This window comes from Aotus nancymaae, unplaced genomic scaffold (assembly GCF_030222135.1).
Source record: "Aotus nancymaae isolate 86718 unplaced genomic scaffold, 86718_ANA_hifiasm-v0.15.2.pri h1tg000022l_1, whole genome shotgun sequence".
In the NCBI taxonomy this organism is placed as follows: Eukaryota; Metazoa; Chordata; class Mammalia; order Primates; family Aotidae; genus Aotus; species Aotus nancymaae.
The window spans coordinates 13116392-13137852 of record NW_026988435.1 but is presented as its reverse complement, the minus strand read 5'-3'; positions in this window follow the sequence as shown (position 1 = coordinate 13137852).

Sequence of the window (21461 nt, the reverse complement as noted above, 5' to 3'; positions counted from 1 at the left end):
GATTATTAATCTATTTTTTACAAATATAGCTATATTTCTAATAAATGTAAATATTTATATTTTAAACATAAATAACCCCTAAGAAACATTCCATCATTTCTCACGTATTATAATTTACTATTAGGATATTTTTATAAATATAATCGGAAAATCAATTCATTTTTACTGAAAATTTTATTAAGCAAATTAAGATCACCAAGATTATAATCCATTAAATAGTTCATAAAATATTATTACAAAACAGAATAGACTGTGAGCACATTTATAATAACATCAAAACCTTAATATTCAATTGTATACTTAGTGTACATCCACTTTTATCAAAATTAGCTATTAAATAGTATCTAAGAAAGTTTTACGTATTATGAATTTATTTCTACTTGAACTTTTTGAGAAATGTGGTTATACCTAAATTTGATATAACAAGGAGGAAAACTCTCAGCCTTTGTCATTTTCCATGATATTGACATTTTTGAAGATTGCATGCCATGATTTTGAAGAATGTCCTTTACCTTGGGTCTGTCAAGTTTATTATTATCGACAGTGACTTGTACTTCAATACAGAATACCTCTCACTACTGTTTTGCTGTTGTTGTTTATTGCTGTTGTTGTTAGTATGGTATCCAACTTTATGGACTTGACTCTGTAATACCACACTTTGATTTTTAAATTTTTAATTTCATTTTTATTTTCCTCAAGCAACTTTTCTCCATTTTTCCCACAGTCAGAAGAATGTGGGCTCCATTAGAGCTAAGATTTTGATTGTCTTGATTAGAATTTTTTTTTAGTGCCAGGGCAATACCTACATGTATTTTCTCATAACTAGAGTCTGATTTTATGTATATTTAATAGGAATAAACGACGGTGATGTGCTCTTAGTTTCATCACATTCAAAATGCACATCTTGTCAATTTGTTGTTGTTGTTAACTTTGGTTACTTGGTTAAATATGTTCACCAGATTTTATACTCGAATATTGCCATTTTTCTCTTTGTAAATAATATGTAAACTATGGGGAATATAGACTCTTTAATATCATGTTCTTCCAATTTTACCCAGTATGTTTAGTAACCACTGAAAATTCTTGCCTGAATCAATTATTACTATCACAGTTGCAAAATGATGTTCTAACTCTCTTCTATATTAATGTTTATTTATTGAAATTATAATGTAATAAAGACCTCCCCTTCTTTTTTTTATTATCTATATGTACTCAGAAATTCTAATTTTTTTCAGTTTTTCAATTATTATTTTTTTCTTACTGTCATTTTTTATGAGACAATACAACTAAGTACAATTTGTGATGCTGTATTGAATCCTGGATCAGGTAAAATTTTCCATAAAGAACATTATCGAGACAACTACAGAAATTAAATATTACATAATATTATTATACCAATGTTAAATGTCTATAATTACATAAAAGCATGTCTTTAAATTCTGCTTATATGTTAGAAAAATTTATAATTATAGATAAAGTGACATGCTGTCTACGACTAACTCACTAACATATATTTGTGTGTACAGAGGGATAACAGGGAAAGGGAATGAAAAATCAGGAGTAGTACCTCTGCCAAAAATGCATTACCTAAATCTCATAATGATGAAATGTTAGAGATAAATTCAAATCAAATTATAGGACATTTCGCAAAACAACTGTTCTATAACTCTTAAAAATATCAATATTGTAAAAGACAATCAGAAAGAGCAAGCACAAATGTGGCAAAATGTTAACAACTGCTGAATTCATCTGGGTGAAGGATATAGGAATCTTTTTGTACTATTCATATAATTCTTCTGAAAATTTGAAATTCTTTCAAGAAAAATGTTTAAAATTAGTTATTGAAGAGATGACCATACCAAAACACAAATAAAAATGCCATTACTCTAAAATTTTGATGTCTTATGATGCAGAAAGCTTCAGTCTCTATATGTTTTTATAAGACTTTGTGATTTTACTGGTCTCATTCTTTCTCTATGTTCTAATATACACTTCAACTATAACTCAACTATTAAGCAGATTGACCGATTGAAAAAAAAAAGGTCTTATACAAGGCAAGATATTCTTTCACTGCAAAGGCAGATTTTAAAAATACCAACAGTACTCAGAAAGTATTAATAAAGTAGGTCTTTTTTGTTCTGTAAAACAAATAAGTCTCACTCATTTTTCTTCATCTAATAAAGTGATATATACTATTCTATATATCATCATATACATGAAGTATTTTCAAACTTTTTACATAGTAATATAAATGTGTACTGTATAAACACACACATATTTGATGGTTAAGAATTTCATCTGTCCTTACTGGGTCTTTTTATTTTTCCCCCAAGCTATAAAACCAGAATAACAGTTCTAGCCATCAAATAATTTTGCTTATAAATGAAAGTCAGTATAGAAAACAATATCCTTCTAGACCATGCCACCAATATTCTTCTAGACTATGCCATCATAAGTAAGGAAGCCATTTTCTATATAAAAAGGCTAGTTGGACATTAAGGGTTTACTTATAGAAAAGGAAATTCTATAGGAATTCTAAAGGAAATTTCCTTACACCAGGGCCCTACCTGGTGTAAGGAAAACAAAAACATGCCTTGAGTTTAGACAGAAATGTACAGACTCCTTTAAGAAGAAGTGGAAAGAGACATTGCAGTGCCTGGGTTGAGCAGACACCCATGAAGTAAACTGGAGTGGGGAATGCTGAATTAAGTTTTAGGATGGCCAGAGACATTTCTACTCATCAAGCCTGGAGATCTAGGAGAGCAATAATTTCACTCACTCCTTAATTCCTCACCCTTTCTTACTCTCTCTTAGTCTTTTATATATTTTTCTCTCCTTGCTAAATCAGTACATAGTTTGAAGCTGCCATAATATGCTAATGATATATATGAGAAGGTGTGCATGCTGGAGTCAAAATGTAGGTAATCCGAAATGCTAAGCCCTTCAAGATCAAACTGTTGGAAAATACATGTGATAATGCACTTGTTATGGTGTTATCAACATTTAGATTTGTCCTTCACTGGAGAACATATGTCATTATTTTTTTTGTGGTTAGTATGTTATCGAATTTATTGACTTGCCTCTGAAGTAATATACTTTATTTTTTTATTTTTGAATTTTGTTTTTTGATTTCCCTCAGGAAACATTCTTTTGCTCTTCCTACACTCACTCACTGTGTAGGCTGCATGATGAAAGAGATGTTGTCTGTCTTGTTAGTATTGTATTTCTAGGACCATGCTCGTACGTAGGAGACAATGAATAAATATTTTTGAGTAAAATAAGCTAATGGATGGACAAGTGAATATTTTTGCACTCAGACAACCTTGATAATTTTGTGTTGAAATGTCTCAAAAAACAATATGCTGTGGGAAATTTCTTTAAAAATTCAGTTGTGTTATAAAAATTAAAGAGTCCCAGTCACCATGATGAGGTTTTCATCTCTGTGTACACACCTTGTACAGTACCATTTAGAATATTGGTATATAATTTTCTTATATACGTTTATAGAATTTAATGATTCAACAGATATTAACATTATGAAATTGATCTATACATGTTTAAATAAAATATTCATTATGGTGGGAAAAGTGGGAAAAACAAGCAAACATTTTCTTATAATGTGACCCTAATGGATTGAAATTTTTGTGTCCTTTCCCCAGAGAAATTACTTCCGGTGAATGCATGCCATTTTACCAGCAGGTAAAAATAAAGGCAATGGCCAGTTTAGGGACTACAAATGTATTACATTTGGAAATTACTGTTTCTGAAAATCTTTGACATCAAATTCTTCTAAGGTTGTCCTATGCCAAGTGATATGAATTGCTATAATGCAATTTTCCTACATTACTTGAGGATTGTGTTTAGTGAAGGTCAGTATGGCATAATGATGAAGAATGTAGTCTCTGGAGTCAGATATCCAGGACTTAAACCCAATCCCAGCATTAACCAACTCAGTGATTGTGAGTTGGTTAATTCTGGGATTAACCAAATCACAAATCAATGAAGTGATTCAATCTCTTTGAGACTCATCTCTAAATTGGAATAATGATAGAGTTATTGTGAGTGTTAAAATAAGTTAATTCACATAGAGTTCCCAAGCCATGCCCAACATGTCAGAAGTAATCATTAATATTATAATTAATATTAGTATCTTAGTGTAGGGAGAGGATTGGTGTGTGGGGAATTATATGTGGAGGGAGATATTACAATTACTATAGTGTACACTGTCCTGTGGGTACCAGCTGGGACAAAATCAACTATGAGTGGCCATGGGAAAAGTTGCAATAAGCACAGTGCCTATGGGTTCATGATGCTGTTTTCTTTTCCTATCTAGTGGAAGAGAGTACTAGACTTTCAGGTCACTGGAGCAGTGGCCATGTTGTTAGCTAATGATAAGGTACCTTATCACATATTTTAGATACTTTGAGGTAAACTTTCCAACATTTTATAACCTCTAGGCTTTATGTCTGAAACTTGGAGTGTTTTGAATTGGAGACTGCTGCAAGATAGATAGTCTCTGGGATTAAAGATCTTGTGGGTAAGGACGACACAAAAACCTCATAATTCAAATGTAGGCTAGACTTTCACCCAAAAGGCAACATTAGACAAGTTATTAGGTTAGTGCAAAAGTAATGGTGGCGAAAGCCACCATTACTTTTGCACCAACCTAATACTTTACCCCTGCACCTTCATTTCTATCATTTATTTGTCAAATGAAGTTTTGAGACCACATGATCTTCAGACGCCTTATTTCATCCGTAGTCCACTTTTACTAACGTTATTTTCTATTTAAATTGATATTTTCACTTCCTTTTCGCTCTGATGTCACAAGAATGAAAAAAAAAGTCTAAGACAGAGCTTTATATATATGTGTATGTGTGTGTGTGTGTGTGTCTGTGTGTATACACACATATATACAACCTTTGTAAAGACCAGAGTCATCTACGAAAAGTTAACTTTGATCAACAAATTCTAAGTGTTGTAATGAGAAGAGGAAAACAGAACAGAATTTTTTAAAAAGTAGAATATGATATAGGATGTCTGTAAGATTGCAGAGAAAATACTTTCATTTTCATGTTTCTGAATTTAGGGCTTTGTGATCAAAACTAAAACAGAAACTTCAGACCTAAATTAAAACAGAAGACTTTTTACCTAAAAGATGACTGAGTAGATAATAAGGGATTTACCTTCTTGGAGGTATGCTTTTAAATGTCAAAGAGAGGCCAGGCTTGGTGGCTTATACCTGTAATCCCAGCACTTTGGGAGACTGAGGAGGGCGGATCACCTGGGATCAGGAGTTTGAGACCAGCCTGGCCAACATGGTGAAACCCTGTCTCTACTAAAAAATACAAAAAATTAGCCAGGCGTGATGGTACACGCCTGATAGTCCTAACCATTCAGGAAGCCGAGGCAGTAGAATCTCTTGAACCTGGGAGCAGAGGTTGCAATGAGCCAAGATAGTACCACTGCACTCTAGCCCGGGTGACAAGAGTGAAACTCTGTCTCAAAACAAACAAACAAACAAACAAACAAACAAACAAATAAATGTCAAAGGGAGATAAAACCCAGAACTATGGAAATATCTCATGGTTTGAAACAGTAAAATGCATCTTTTCCCAGTGAATTGCATTTACATTCCAAAAGATAAGAACCCAGGGCCCTTTCCCCTTCTTTTCCTAAAGAGAATTTGTTCCCATTAAAGAGATTCAGTTTTTCTCCCTCCTTCCAAAGGAAAGCAGGTAATGTGTATGTAAGCTCATAGATTCATATTTTCAGAGTTTCTCTTATTTGGTTTATATACACAGGCCTATCCATCTGTCTCTCTGTGTCACCTCAGACAGGGAAAATATTGAGAGAAAAGGAATTGATGTGCTTATAAATCACGTGTTTATTTCTAGATAATATGAATAAATATGAATTTTCAAAAATGATCATTATCAATGGAGCAAAAATAGAAAAGGACCAAAGCTTTCATATGCAAGTTATTTCTTACAAATTACTGATGACATCAAAAGTGTTTGGACTGTTGTCTCCTAAATTGATTCATACTCATTTGTTTGAGCTGTTAAATATTTTATTAATCAGAAAAAAAAATGAGGACAAGTTGTTGGGCTGATACAGCTGAAAGGAAGATTTTGTTATTTAAAATGTGGAACAGGGATTATTTAGGAGAAAACTTAATTATTTTCTGTTCATCAATGGAAGGGAGAAAGCTTTACAATCTCTCATTCAGCCTTTGGGCAATATAAATTTCGAAACCTTATTAAGTGACTTGATCATTTACTTTTTTACTTCTTGTCTGTAAAATTTACTTCAGCTTTGATCATAAGGAACACTTTTTTTTTTTTTTAATATGCCATGCTTTCAATGTTGTGTCTACCTTGATTTTTTCTTATGTCTGTCGTATACCATACTTAAGGGTAAGAAATTTAGGGGAACTGAAGAAAATAAGCTATATGATCCTCTTTCATCCATGTAATTTCTCCTGTTCTTATAAAATAGAACAGAGCAGGGAGTTATCAACCTACTCTGATGCCCATGTAATGCCTGATTATGAAAGACACTCATTCTGCTAAGCTCCTTTCTGTTTATTGTGATCAATTCAGACAGCTTTCAGAGACAGACACTAGGAGTTAGATTTTTTATGAAATAAGTGGAAAACCTGTGTCCTATGAGGATCTACTTTTCTTTATGGATCTTCTATCAGGGATTAAATTGTGATCATTTTTACATTTCTATCAATAACTAATGAGTCTAAATTGTTAAGAATTATGTCCTTAGATGAGCTACAAAATTCATTGACACATTCAGTTCATTTAAGTTTTCACAAAATATTCAAAATATAAAAACTTCATGGTAATTTTTAAAAAGCTGAAAGATTTCTTGGTTTTTATATAGCGCAGAGGGTTTCTATGAGAAAAGAGGAAAGATATAAAAATAAAGAGAAGAAAAGAGAAAGCTGAAAATAAAGGGATTAAAAAATAGAGGATAATGGGAAAAGAAAGGTGAAAATTTGAAGTATTTATTCAAATATCACACAAACATATTATGTCATGCATAATAATGCATAATGTATTGAAAGGTATTAGTTTGAACAATGATAGTATTCTCTTAGTTTTTGCTTCCTTCATCATGTTTCAGTAAAATAATATTCAGATAAATGTATACTTGATAACTTTATATGTTGATACATGTGAAAAATTTTAGTGACAACTAATGATAGCAATTTAGTCAAACTTCATTAAGAACTTACCATATTACAGATACACTGGTTCTTTGACAAATGTATAATGACATATATCAATCATTATTATATCATACAGAGTAGTTTAATGGGCCTAAAACTCCTGTGTACTCAGCCCATTCCTCTCTTCCTGTCTACTAAACTTTGGAAACAACTGATCCTTTTACTGTCTACATATTTTTACCTTAACCAGGATGGCATATAATTAGAATCATACAGTATTTAGCCCTTTCAGATTGGCTTCTCTCACTTAGTAACAAAGTTTGCTTGACGTGTTTTCATGAATTGATAGCTCATTTATTTTTATTGCTAAATAATATTTCACTGTCTGGATGTGCCGCTGTCTATTCATTTACCTGTGGAAGGACATCTTGGTAGCTTCCGAGTTGTGGCAATTTTGAATACAGCTGTCAGACATTTGTTTGCAGGTTTTGGGGGCATAATTTTTCATTTCACTTTGGCAAATACCAAAATGCCAAATTGCTGGGTTATACAATAAGAGTATGTTTGCTTTTATTTAAAAAATTCCAAGGCATTTTTTAAAGTAGCCACACTATTTTGCATTTCCACCAGCAATGCTTGAGAGTTCTCATTGAACCACAACTTTGCCAGCATTTGGTGTTGTTAGTGTTTGGAGACATATTCATTATTTATCAGAGGATATTATATCACAATAAAAAGTTATTAGAAACTCAGGGGACTTAGCCAAAATTTCACCTGAAAGTATTGAAGATCTAGTCACACAAATTAATGTAAATACAAAAGGAGTATCAAAAACAGTCCTTGGGTATTATATCTCAGGAGTAACACACACTGTATTATAAAATTAAGATATCTCTACTGTACATGATTCAAAATGCTTTAGGTTTAATACAGCACATCTACTTGTGCATTGGCAGACACTTGTAAGTTAAATTCATCCTGCTTTTTCAAGAAGTTAGGGACATACAAATGTATTTACCTAAATTAATCTTCAGTAACCATTACTTTTAACCTCAATTTTTTGGATTTAAAATTGATGAAACATGGTGTGGAGATGTACTCTTTAGTCCCAACTACCTGGGAGGCTGAGGAGGGGAAATGGCTTGAACCTAGGGGTTAGAGGTTGCAGTGAGCCATGATCATGTCATTGCATTCCACCCTGGTGGCAGAATAAGATTGTGATGCTAATAAGGAAATACATGTGTTTACTCAATGCTTTACCTGGAATATGCCAGATATTATGTTAAACCTGGGAATAAATGTATGAATAAATTATGACTTTGTTTTAAAATAACTTATTCGTCAAAGTGGTTTTGGTTGAATGTGATGGAAACACCACTCAAACTGCTAAAGCATAAATGGCAATTTATTGTTCAAATAAAAGGAGCTCAGTAGCAGACTAATTTTAGGAGTTTAGAGTTCTTTACATGCTTTCTCTGCCTCTGTCTCTTTTTTTTATTGTCTCTCATTGAGAATTTATCATTTTATTTTATCAACCTTCTTTTTTGACACAAATGAATTCCATTGGGGTGGTGAAGGTGTGAACACTGCTACAAACAATTCCAGGAATACACCATTTCTATTCATAATCTCAGACAAAAAGAGAGCTTTTCTCTCTGTTAACATACCCTTAATTCTGATTTGGCTTACCTCAATTGAGCTATATTATCATCTCTAGGGATTTTTGTGAATTATAATGCCTAGAGTTAGAAGGTGCCATTATGTCGAGAGAGTACAATAAGAGTTTTCATCCATATAATTCGAAGAACTCACAGGCGTCCACCAGTATGAGTAAACTATACTCATACAATACTTTAATCAAGATAAGGATATGCTATAGTAGGATAAAGGAAGCACAGGCAAGCATTGTGGACCCAAAGATTTCCTAGTACACTTCTATAGTTGCATATATATGCTTCACCTCTGAATTATCCATTGCCAAAATATGTTCAAGAAATTTTCATTTTAGAAGTGCTTCAGCAAAAGTTTCCAGTGGGCTCATTTATGTGCCCAGAGGCATAGGAGGAAATACAGTTTCATGGGTCAAACCCAGGGTGTCTGCTATTCTGTGCAACTTGGGACCTGGTACCCTGCATCTCAGCTGCTTCTGCTCCAGTGGTTAAAAAGGGCCAAGGTACAGCTTGGCCTGTTGCTTCCAAAGGTGCAAGCTCCAAGTCTTGTTGACTTCCATGTGGTGTTGGGCCTGAAGGTGCACAGAAGTCAGGAACTGAAGTTTAGAAATCACTGCCTAAATTTCAGAGGTTATTTGGAAATGCCTGAATCTCCAGGGAGAAGTCTGCTGCAGGGGTGAAGTCCTCATGGAAAACCTCTGCTAGGGCAGTGCAAAGGTGAAATGTGGGGCTGGAGCCCTCACACGGAGTCTCCACTGGAGCACTGCCTAGGGAAGCAGTGAGAAGACGACCACCGTACTCCTGACCCCAGAATGGTAGATCCATTTCCAGATCCACAACTTGCACCGTGGGTCTGGGAAAGCCACAGGCAATCATGGCAGCCTGTGATGGAGCTGCCAAAGGTCATTGGAGCCACCCCTTGCATCAGTGTGCCCTGGATGTGAGACATATAGCCAAAGGAGATGTTTTGGTGCTTTAAAATTGAATAACTGTCTCATTGGATTTTAGACTTACATGACACCTGTAGCCACTTGTTTTGGCCAGTTTATCCCTTTTGGAGTGGGAATCCCATGCTGTACCCGCATTGTATCTAGGAAATAACTAACTTACTTTGGTTTTCCAGGCTTATAGGCAGAAGGTACACACCTTGTCTCAGACGAGACTTTGGATGTGGATTTTTGGGTTAATGCTGGAATTAGTTACAACCTTGGAGGACTGCCAGAAAGGCATGATTGGTTTTAAAATGTAAAAATACATGAGATTTGGGAGGGGACAGGGGTGGAATGATTTATTTCACCTTTGTGCCCCATCCAAATCTCATCTCAAATCTTCCCTCATGTTTAGGTAAGGAGGTAATTAGATCAAGGGTATAGTTTCTTCCATGCTGAGAGTAAGTGACTTCTCACATGAGAGGAAGAGAGTTCTCACAAGATGTGATGGTTTTATAAGTGTTTGGTAGTTTCTCCTGCACACTTTTCTCTCTTGCCTGCCATGTAAGATGTGCCTTTTCCACTTCCAACATGACTCTAATTTCCTGAGGCCTCCAAACCCATGCAAAACTGTGAGTCAATTAAACCTTCTTTCTTTATAAATTACCCAGCCTCAGGCAGTTCTTCATAGTAGTGTGAAAATAGACTAATACAGAAGGTATATTTTCTTAAGGTGGAAAAATCTGAACAAGTTACTATGCTATTAGAAAACATCAAAAAGAAAGTGAAAAATTGAAGACCCAGGAGAGAGGAGACATAGTTATTTGACCAATCAATATACATGATGAATTTGGAGAGGAGAAAATTATAATGACGAGAAGAGAAGTGTGTACTTAACTTGAAGGAAAATGGTGGATAACTTTTTTTTGAGGTGGAAAAGGAGGTAGGGCTAATTTCGATAAGCAGACTGTGGTCAGTAAGACAAAGATATCTAAGCTAATTCTCAAAAAGAAATGATGGCAAGGATGTCAAACTTGTAAAATGCACCTGCCACTATGAGTATGTAACCAGAGAATACAGAGTAGAAGTAAATTCCAGAAGAGAAAGATATTTTATGTTTTGTTGTATTCTGAAATGATTCTCTTTGGTTTGCCTCAGAGAAGCCTGAGCTGTTAGTAGGTAGATCTGTCTTTGGAAAAAAAACATACAAGTTACAAAACTCCAAAATCTTAAATGGTCTAAAATTTAAATGTTTTCAGTCCCAACATGATTCTACAAGTGAAAAAGGAAAGATGTTTTGGATCAAATGTACTGCTTATGGTAATAGGTCCCCATGGTGTCACTCTTTGTTCAGTTCTTCCCTGTCATCAGGAATTCTGTGCTGTTTAAAGCACTGGAAGCTCACCCTTCATGTGGCCCCACCAGTTTAAGCAAATTTCCCTGTACATTTTATTTTGGGGGATTCCCTATGAGACTTTTTTGTGTGAACTATGAAGTGCAACACTGCCATGTGACCTCAGTTGCCTGAGGTGCCTTGTGGCTAGGAAGAGCAGTGTTCTTTCATGTTTGGGACTTATCACATTCTCATTAAAGTGTTTTAAATATATTCTTGGACACTCAAAGAAAAGAATTTAAATGTGCCAATATGAACTGAGCTTCAAAACCTGGACACTTTTAAATCGCAAATTTTGCTTAAGCCACAGACATTCACCATTCACTCCCTTTCTCTTTATTCAGATTTAAATAAGAGAAAAGTTTGCAAATTTTAGCAAGTAAGACAAAAAAAAACCAAAAAACAAAAAACAAAACAAAACAAAAGAACCTTAACTTCAAAGAAGAATGAACCACAAACCTACAAACAGCAGAATCTCTAGAGAAAAAACAAACAAAACTCCTACCTTAAAGCAGCAGAGCTTAAATTCCAGCCCCATGGAGCATGGAATTGGGTCACTTGAATAAAGTCTGACTCTTATCTAAGCCAGAGAGATTTGGAACCCAAGAGGGGCCCTGCCAAGAGCTCCCACAAAATCCAGCAAAATCAGCTGAATGGAAACACAAGAGCCCCCACAAAATCCAGCGAAATCAGTTGGATGGGAACAGTTTTGCCAGTAACAGTGATTGATGAAGCAGAGGAGGTCAAGGCAAAGGTTCTCTTTGGGTCCCTTCCTGGGTCACCAAATATGTCAACCTGAAATAATCAAAAGGATCAGAATCCAGTTTTAGAGTTTATTCAAGTGAAAAGCTTGTAAGAGTCATTCTATAAGCACAGACTTCAGAGAAATAGAGTCAGTGTTCTGAAGTTGAAAGTTAAGTTTTTACTTATATAGCAAGAAAACAAAGAAAATTAACAGATTTACAAGATTTTCTCAATATGGCTCATTTTTGAGTTATAATTTAATCACTTATTTTTTCCTGTATATTTTATTTCCACGTTTTTACCAATTTAAAGAAGTATACTTAACATAATATTTTAAGACAATATGATAGTCATGAAGTCTTTGTGTGTGAAAGGTAAAAGAGAAGTTAATCTATAATGAAAATTAATAGTGAAAAGAGAAGGATCTTGCCTGGTGCTTTTCAGTAATTTACAACATTTTACAAAACAATGCAGATAAGGGAGAGGCTAATCTATAATCATAGAAACAAAAATTACAGCTTGCTAAGTTATAAATGCCTGTCACACAACTCAGACATTATAGTCAGATTTCTTTAAGGCTCAAAATGAGTTCCAACAGCTTAGATTTTGAAGTATTGTCACACAACCAAAGCCTTGACTAGAATGTCATCTTTGAGAATGGTGCTTATTTAATGACACATGACCAAAAACTTTTAAATAAATGAAGTTGGCTTTACAGAGGTAATGTTTGCAAAACCTTCTTAGGACAACTGCCATGGTAAATCACTTACAATGGTTCCAAGCATTAAAATTGAGTAAGGAAAGTCACTCCTGGGATGTCTAGAAAGTTTAACATATTTTTGGACATCTCAACAACAGAAAACTTTGCCCAAATTCAGAAGTACTGCAGATAAAATCTGGTAAAAATTTGAGGTTGGCTTCCTATCTTCCAGAAGCTTTTAGGTCCAGTCTAATTTTCCTTCTGAAAACTTCTAACAAAGCAATGCAAGAAGATGTGAATAGTAAGTTATCATTCTTGTGCTACCTATGTTAGTAACTAGAATAAATTTAATGATACCAGCCTTATTTTGCAATAAAAAAAGATCTTTCCTTGAGAGTGTTTTTCATCAAATTGTTACTTGCAGTGAATCTGCATGTGTCTGCAGTAACCTCAATTCCTGCCTCCTCAGAAGAAAGAATTTGACTAAGGAGCATAAGGCAGAAAGGAGACTGAGGCAAATTTCAGAGCAGGAGTGAATGTTTATTAAAAAGCTTTAGAGCAGGAATGAAAGGAAGTAAATTACCTTTGGAGGAAGGCCCAGTTGACAACTTGAGAGATCAAATGCACAATTTGACTTTTTGACTTGGGGTTTTATATGTTGGCATGCTTGTGGAGGCTTCCATTTCTTCTCCCTTGATTCTTCTCTTGGGGTGGACTCTCTGCAGGTACAGTGGCCTACCAGCAGTTGTGAGAGATTGTATGCACAGTGTGTTTACTAGAGTTGTGCACGTGCTCACTTGAGGTGTTCTTCCCTTGCCAGTCAGAATGTTCCTGGGTCATATACCAGGTAAACTCTGCCATTTTGCCTCTCAATCCACATGTTTGAGTCTACTCGCCCACCTCCTGAGATTTAAATGGGAAGCTGGTGATTACTAGTTTCAGGTTTGTCTGTTTATTAGGAGACTACCTTTCCCTGGTGCTAGCTGTGACCAATTATTTTCTTTAGAGAGACAGTTAACAACAGCCTGACCATCACCTGATGGTCACCTGACATTCCTGGTGTGTGTGGGGAGAGGGGAGGTGTGCTCCCCTGCTGCGCTTTCGTGTCTGACCTTCTGTAACCAAATGGGCAATCAAATTAGACAAACTTTTTGTGTTTCAATAGAAGCCTGCATTTTCTACGTACATCTTTGCAGGCTGTCAATTCCTGTTCATCGTCTTCAAACTATTTTTGCATCTCTGTAAATTCCTGATTACTGGCAAGTTTGCTACCTCTGTCTTCTCTGGTAGAGGTTCAATTTACATGCACCCTACTCCCCCCACAAATAAAACTCCAAAAACCTATTATGTATCAGTTTGGACATAAAATACTTATGTTAAACACTATTTCTTGGTGTGTTTGTGATGGTGTTTCTGAATGAGATAAACATTTTAACTATCAGACTTAGCAAAGTAGATTGCACTCCTAAATGTGTGTGGGTAGTGGACATCACCCAACCCCTTGAGGGCTCAAATAGAACCCCTCTTGCCTGAGTGCTTGAGCTGAGATATTGATCTTCTCCAGAGCTCCTGTTTCTCAGGTCTTCCAAGTCATACTAAATTATATCACTGGCTTTCGTTGTGCTCTAGCTTCCGGCATATTAGAAATGGTGGGACCTTTCAGCCTTAATAATTGCATGACCCAATGAGAAATAATAAAATCTCTTCACACATAGGTATGTATGTGTGTATGGGGGATATATATATATATACCCACATACACATACCTATGTTGAAGATATTTTATTCTGTATATATATGAAGAAGGTTTAATTGGCTCAGAGTTCCACATGGCTGGGGAGGCCTCAGGAAACTTAGAATCATGGCTAAAAATGAAAAGGAATATATATATATATATTCCCCTTATCTGGAGAACCCCGACTAATACAGAATTAGCATTGCAATGAAGAAATTTGGAGTAGATGATACTGGCTTATTTTCAATACTTACCAAATTTTTAATTATTTATTTCCTTCCATATATTCACAGAAAAAATATTTTGACATTTTCTTACTATCTCCTGCCATGACATAATTGAGAACTAAAATATGACTATCTAGATCCTTACTGGTACTTTAGGTTGCCTAGCAGCTGTTCCATTTCCCCCGGAACTAAGAAGGTCTGTAGACTGAAACCTGATGACTTCAAATAAACCTCAAAAGAGTCATCCCTACCAAAGACTATGCATGAAAAAAAAAAAAATTTTCTGGACAATGTGCTCTCTGAATGACATGGGTGGGATCTGTGTCTTTAACCCAAATCTCATCTTGAATTGTAATTCCCATGTGTTGAGGCAGGGACCTGTAATATCCACATATTAAGGGAGAAAGGTAATTGGATCATGGGAGTGGTTTCCCCCATTTTGCTCTCATGATGGTGAGTTCTCATGAGACCTGCTGGTTTTATAAGTGTTTGGAAATTTCTCCTTTGAGCTTCTCTTTCCTGCTGCCTTTTGAAGAAGATGCTTGCTTCCCCTTCTTCAGCTATGATTGTAAGTTTCCTGAGGCCTTCTTGTACATGTGGAACTGTGAGTCAATTAAACCTCCTTCCTTTATAAATTACCTCATCTTGGGAATTTTTTATAGCAGTGTGAAATGGACTAATACACTGAACCCTTAGGGAATCTGGCAAAATGCTTGGGTCACAGATGTCTTCATATGACAAATAACCACAACTGTGAACAACATCACCAAAAGCATCAACATCCGAGTTTGAGAGCTTAAGGAAAATGAGCATAAGTGAAAGATTTTCCTTTTCCAATCTCTTGACCTCTTGGAATACACTAGACTGCTTACCCTCAGAATTAACTTCTGGCTTTTTTTGTTAACACACATTTAATATAATGACTCTTATTTTTTTAATTGAAGCATTTCTTTTTTTTATTTTAAGCGTTCTTTTTTTAGGACATTTACTATTTAAGACTCCAAAACAATTGGCCTTTACTGTCAGGTCATTGCAACAAATGGTCCAACTGGTTTGGCAGGCACAAGCCCAAAAGAAGCCTCAGGCAATTTCTTAGAAACTGTTTTCCTACACTCAGGAGGTTTATGATCACTTATGAATTGTTCAACTAGAAGTCCTACTCATTTTGAATAAAAGGGGGTAGGAGCTGATAACGGTAAAGTTTATCTGGGCCCTATGCACTTGGAAAACAGGAATGGTTGAGAAATATCCCAATATTTTGTATTATGAGAAATTGCTAATTTCCAAGGACTCTCATGCATGTTCTAAGAACTCATCATCTGCACCCTTTCTCCACCCCTCTTTGTGACTTCCATAAGACATTTTGCTCATACTTTCACAATTTATTTCTATGAAACCCCAGGCTCCATTCCTTTTTAGGGGATGTTTCTCCCTTTTACCATAGCCTGAATAAAATAATTTTCTTAACTGCCCAGTGCAGTTTTATTTCTCATATCCCTGACTCTGGAAGATTTTAGTATAAAAGCATCAAAGTACAGAATCTAAATCTTTGTAAAAACTGAGCAGAAAAAAATAGAAGAAGTTTCAAAATGATTTCCTGAACTCATATAGTGTTCAATTTATTTATTATTTAAGTGAGAAAGGCTCAGTATTTACCTCTCCATGAAACAAAATGGTGTTGGAAGAAAAAGAAATCACTTGTATTAATGTCCAACAGCTTAGCCGAGGGTGCTATGCAGAGTATTGTGAAATTACCCTGAATTTAACTGGTAATTATGCAACAGAGCCAAAAAAATGGGTTTATATTGTTTCTTACTTTTTTTATATAAGACATAAAAGCCTAAGTACCCAGTCACAAAGATTTCAATGATTCATTAATATCAATAATAACTCATTAGATAAATCAATAATTTGATTTACACAAAATATATTCTGGAGAAACCTGCATTTTCTAAAAGCATCTTCTTAAGTTCTTGAATAGTTTCAAGTACATTAAGAGGTGAAAAATAAATGACTTGATGTGACCAATAATTAATTTTCACAACCTTCACAATTTCAATGTGACAGAAAAAAACTAAGATTTTACAATATAGGAGTTAAGCCATTGATTTTTTGAAATGCATATTTACAAAAGAGCATCACAAAGCTTATTGAAATGATAAGCTCAAAAGTAGTGTGATATAATTATTTTAACCCTTTCATATTTAATTTTCATGATAAAAACTATAGGCTACTTTTGATTTAGGCCTTTCCTTTTTTGTCTCACATTTCAAGTTTCAAATGTTGCCTCCACTGAGATAACTAGCTGCTTTAGACAAATTGAGATGGAATCAATTTCTCAGAGCAGACTTATGATCTTTCTTTACTGACTATGATTTAGCATTTCAAAAAGTCACCAAGGATTTTAGCCCTCACTAATTCTCATTGACTCTGATAGGCACTGTATTGATCAGTTTTATAGCATCTATAACCTTTGGATGAGATTAGAAATTTAGGTATCATGAGCAGGCTAGAGTAGCCTAAGACAATACAGATATGAGCAGGAGTTTTTTCAACAGCAACAGTAACCTGTCAACTACTGTATATGGATGTTTGAAGATAATGGTCTGACTATATAGGTAAACATACTCCCTTTAAAGGTGTAGCTGCCCTAATTAGTTGTAATGATTAATTAAATGCTTATTAGGTGAAAGTCAAACAACCAATCCAACCACTTCTGACATTTAAAGGAAATGTCTGATGACAACTCTGGATGTGCCTGCCCATGACCCAATAACCCACTCTCCTTCCACGGAGGGGATATATGTGAAGATGGTAAAAGGCTTGAATCATGTGTTTCACCAGCTACCTTTATATCTGAATGCTAGCAAGTAATGTCTGGGTTAGCATAATAAAAACAAAAGTGATGAGATCCAAATAACATTAATAAAGCAACACAAATATATACTGGGCATCTAAAGAGGCTATTTAGTTGAATGCTAAGTAGGTAAGTTGCAGGTCAGTATATATCTAACGCCCTTCTAATGCTTTTCTTATGTTCTGCTGGATATCAAAAAAATGTCATGTTTTCTCTTTTGTCATAGCCAAGGAGCAAGCACACAGTAATAATGAACCTATATTGGAAATGTGGAGGAGGGCGGTAGCCTCAGAAGGCACAAGGTTACACTTGCATTGTTATATCAAGCAAAATATTCATCACTTAAACCAAGCGAAGTTTGTAAATGCCAATTTAAAAACCATGAAAAGCCTTCAACAAATATATTACAATCAGGAAGAGTGGGCTAAATATTTTTTCACATCATTTACTAGTGATTGTTGTAAATGTACTTCCACCTTAATTAATAAAAGATGATTTCAAAATGAATAAATCACAAAGGATTTTCTTCTAGCAGTTGGTTTAATGATGAATAAATGAAGATGAGAAAATTCTATTGGAAGATACTTTTTTGTTTTTCTAAAGGTGAGCTAAAATACCTTTTAAAAATACACAAAGAAAATGTGTTTTATTGAGAAGAAAAATCTTCATTCACTGTATTTGACATTAAAGCTAAGGAAAATCCAGAAATAAAGTCTATTCAAAGACCTTTTCATGTGTAGGAGTTCTGATTAACTGATTGAGCGAGGACAATAATATTTTCCCCCTCAGATTAAAAAAAAAAAGTTAAAAATAAATGCAGTTAATACAATTGCAATAAGAGAGTCAGCTAAGTGGAACAGTCAATGTTATAGAACAGTGAGATAGCAATAATCATAACAAAAGAAGTTTTAAAACAGGGAAAGAAATAAAAATGCAATTCACTGTTTTGTTAAAGGTGGACATTTTATGTGCTTATGAAAGAAAATATCTCACATTTTAGGCAGGAAATAATGTATATTTCCAATTTGAGGGCAACTTTTCAGTTGAAGTGAATATTTTAGGGGAAAGAAATGTTTTTCCCACCTTATTAGTGTTCAGTGTTATTATTAACTGAAGATGATGTTCTCATTATACTTGGAACACTGAGGTCAAATTCCAGTCTCTGCTCATTAATATCTTGGTGCCTAAAGCTTTAGATTCTTTGGAAACAGAAAAATATTTGAAGAGAAGATCTCCAAGGCTTTTGTGGGCACTATTTTACGTTTTAAAAATCTTGTGGCATGACACCAGATAACAGAGAAACAAATAAAGTTCTACAGATTATATAAAAATCATTGTTACGGTTGTATCTCCTTCAGTGTCATGTGTTGCATCCTAACCCCCTAAAGTGATGGTATTAGGAGGGGAGGGCTTTGGGAGAAGATTAGATCATGATTGTGATAAACACTTTTATAAAAGAGACAATTATAAAATTATCTATTTTATTAAAAGGGGAAGACCTAGATAGCCTCTTTCACTATGAGAGAAACCAAGGAAAAAGTGCCATTTTTAAGAAAGTGTGCCCTTAACAGACATCAAATCAGCGAGTACCTTGATCTTAAACTTCTCAGACTCCAGCATTCTGAGAAATAAATTTCTGTTGATTATAAGCCACCCAATTTATGGTAGTCTTTTATAGCAACACAAATGATCTAAAATACCCAAACAACCTTATACAGTATCATTTGTTTGTAACAGTATTTGCGTTTTAGCAAGTACAGGAAGGTTATAAAAACAAAACAAAGCAAAGCAAAGCAGAACTTGTCTGCTTTTTAAAAGTATAAAATACAAAACAAAACATTTGGAAGGACAGAAGTTTTTTTATTTTATTTAACTGTGATAGAGTTTCTAACAGAAACAAAAAAGTGATGTGAGTTAATGTAAGAGTTGTTGATAAAAAGCTATCATCCAATGTATGATGAAATGTCATAAAGAAAACCACAACTCGGCATCAGTGTCAGATAAACTAGAACCCAATATTACAGCTAAATGTTCTACGTCATTTTTCAAAGAATACGAAAACATTATAAATCAGAATACTGTAAGAATTTTTCACCAGGTATGGATTGAAAACAGTTTTAAAGGTTAATTAACTACTTCATCTTTCTCTATGTCAATGACAACAGTTCCTCACAAAAATAAAAGATCTCAGGTCTCCAATTTCAAGTCTTTGCTTTGGTTCATTGAATTTCAAAAGTAATACAATTGAACATATTTTCTAAATTTTGAAGAACTTCTCAGGTGACTAGCTCCATATGTATAATTTAAATACTCTGCCTAGATGTAAAAATCCAACTTTTTCACATGACTCTCCCCTGTAAGTTATATCACAAGAATTGCTTTGGGTATAAAATGCAAATTTTTTAAAAAAAACATTTTTTGTTTTATTTTATCTCTTTTGCCCACTCCAAAATACAGTTTTAATGAGTCTATCAAGTTGCTGACCTAAGTTTTTTAAAACTGATAGAATTTAGAATTGCAGTGGATCCCTTTCCTTTTCATCTAGAATGGAAGGAAGTGATCCCTTTCTTTTCTATCATAACAGTCATGGATGGACACATTCCTGTAACAAAAGAAAAGTTAACAAGCTAAATTTATAACAAATTGATTTAAGTATAGTTTCATGTGACATGGGAGCCTTCAGAATGAATACCAAAGAACAGGAAAAAGTATCCATTGTTATGCTTAGGTTTGATAAATAAAGGACAGCCCTGCAGAAAGAAGACCGGACAAAAGGGATGACCTAACAGTAAATCGGAGTGGAGAAACCCAGCAAGGACTGTCTATTCAGATTCTTTTTGGCTTTTCTGCTGTAACATTTCTTCCTTCTGAGTATGAGGCAGTACCTTTTCTGAAAGGAGGTCTTAAGACCTGCTGTCCAGCAATGTATGTCAGATAATTTCTTTGTGGCCAGTTCTCACACAGAAAGATGAGGAAAAGTTTAAGTAATAGTTTTAGATTTTTTCACTTGCTTAGGGGAAAGGAATTCTAGTGTCTATAATATACCTTGAGGAAAAGAGTTTGTGGTTTCTATGACTTGCTGGGGGAAGAAGGGGAGGGAGACGGGAACACAGGAGAAAGTTAGAGACAGACTTTTCTTCTTAGGCTACTTCTGAGGGCTTCTCTTTAGAGTATCATTCTCTGAGCTCCAACAGTTAGTAGATGCTTTTCAACAAACTCTGTTTTCAACAAAATCTCTATATCATAATAAACCTTTAGAAAACTTTACTGACTAGAAACTAAATCATTCCAACTAATGAGGTGAATATAGATTCAGGTTTTAGAGGTTCTATAACTTTTGTTTCTGAAAGAGGAGGTAGTTAGCAGCTGGTTAGGCACATAAAGAGGGAGGGTATCGGGAGAGGGACAGAAAAGGGCAGTGTTGACAAGATCAACTTTGGGACAGCACCTGCACCACCTCTGCAGCTAATGGGAAGAAATGAGGTTAGGAAGGCTACTTTCCTGCTTTCTTGTGTTCCCTTTTAGCCTGGATGTTGTTCAGAATGGACTGTCCCAACTTAGATGCAGGCACAATAAATCAATCTAAATGTACTTAACTAGACCCAGCTTATTATAATGTCATTGACATGACATTAGCATTGTGGTTTTAGCATCCCTGTGGGTTTAGCTGGCACTCATGGGTAATAACCAAAATGTAGTCAATTTGGCCAACCCCAGGTATGTGCAGATGCAATACCCCTGAGAGGGAATTTTACCACTCCCATTTGGGCAAAATCCAAAGAAGACTTCATGGCTTCTGCCACATAAAAGACCCAGAACTCAGCCCCATGTCTGGCAACCTGCTTTTAGGCCCCCACTCTTTGATGAGAGCTTTCCTTTTCATGATAAATCCTATTCGACTTACTCTCCAGTGTCCACATGCCTCATTCTTCTTAATTGTGGGACAAGAACTCAGATCTAGCTGAAATAGGGATTAAGCAGATTGCACCAGTGTGTGCAATGAACTCACAATTTGAAACT